This window comes from Pistacia vera, unplaced genomic scaffold, assembly GCF_008641045.1.
Source record: "Pistacia vera cultivar Batoury unplaced genomic scaffold, PisVer_v2 Contig1417, whole genome shotgun sequence".
In the NCBI taxonomy this organism is placed as follows: Eukaryota; Viridiplantae; Streptophyta; class Magnoliopsida; order Sapindales; family Anacardiaceae; genus Pistacia; species Pistacia vera.
Window position 1 is genome coordinate 3,467 of NW_022195486.1, and position 1,323 is coordinate 4,789.

A 1,323-nucleotide genomic window follows, 5' to 3' on the forward strand; every position below is an offset into this window, starting at 1 on the left:
TAGGCTGGGTGGTTTCTTTTCAGCTTCAATTTCTTCATCAACTTCCTCATCAGATTCTTCATTTTGCTTTGATGAAGTTTCCTCTTTTCTTGAATTTTCCACCTCTTTTAAAACTCTCCCACTTCTTAACGAAATTGCATTTACTTGCTCACGTGGGTTAGTCACTGTATTGCTTGGTAAGGAACCCTGCGGTCTCTCATTAAGCTTCTCGGCCAATTGGCCCAGCTGTATTTCAAGATTCCGATGGATGCTCCTTGGTTTCTAAAATTTGTCCCCGTCTCATTCATGAATCCCGTTGCATAAATTTCCTAAACATTTCTTCCAACTTTGTCACTCTTGGATCTCCTGGTTGGTTATTCACCCCTGGTTGGTTATTTGGAACTGTCCTCTGGTTCCATTGGTTATTTTGGTGGTTCTGATTTCCCCAAGCCAGATTCGGATGATTTCTCCACCCCGGGTTGTACGTGTTGGAGTATGGGTTGTTTGGTTGTCTCTTATTACCTGCCAAGTAGTTCACTTGCTCTGTTGATGAAGATGACGAAGCAAATGTGTTCCCAACTTGACACTCGCTGCTCACATGGTTCCCTGGACAAAAATCACACGTTAGTTGAGGTGCTTGAATAGAGTTTACCTGCATAGTTCCCACCTATTTTTGAAGTGTCGTGAGTTGGGCTGAGATGGCTGTGAATGCATCAACTTCATGAAGACCCGAAGATTTCATTGGTGTGGCTCTCTCATTTGGTCTTTGATAGTTGTTGCTTGCCAGAACCTCAAGCAACTTATAAGCCTCTTTTGGTGTCTTATTCTGCAAGGCCCCTCTTGAAGCTGCATCCACCATGGTTTGCACATTACCCATCAAACCATTATAAAATGTTTGGACTTGAAGCCAAACTGGCAACCCATGGTGTGGACACTTCCTCATTAACTCCTTGTATCTCTCCCAAGCCTCATACAATGACTCGGAATCATCTTGTAGAAATGATGTGATATCATTTCTCAATTTTGCTGATTTAGCTGGAGGAAAGAACTTGGTGAGGAATTTCTGTGCTAGGTCATTCTAGGTTGTTATTGTTCTCGGTGGTAATGCCATTAACCACCCTTTGGCTTTATCTCCCAACGAGAATGGGAATAATCGCAGTCTAATAGCATCACTCGACACTCTATTTGACTTGAAGGTGTTACAAATTTCTAAAAAATTTGCAATATGTTGATTTGGATCTTCCTTCAAATCACCATTAAATCTAACCGATTGCTGGATCATCTGGATGATAGCCGGCTTGATCTCAAAGTTGTTTGCTTGCACCGTAGGTCTAGTAATGCTCG

General features: G+C 42.2%; 1 non-coding gene across 1 annotated transcript; it reads left to right on the plus strand.

The window, feature by feature from the left end:
- Window positions 1–896: 896 nt before the first annotated feature.
- Window positions 897–1,003, plus strand: LOC116123328. Its single transcript, XR_004127021.1, has one exon. It is a non-coding gene; the product is annotated as a small nucleolar RNA R71 (small nucleolar RNA).
- The last annotated feature ends 320 nt before the right edge of the window (window positions 1,004–1,323 follow it).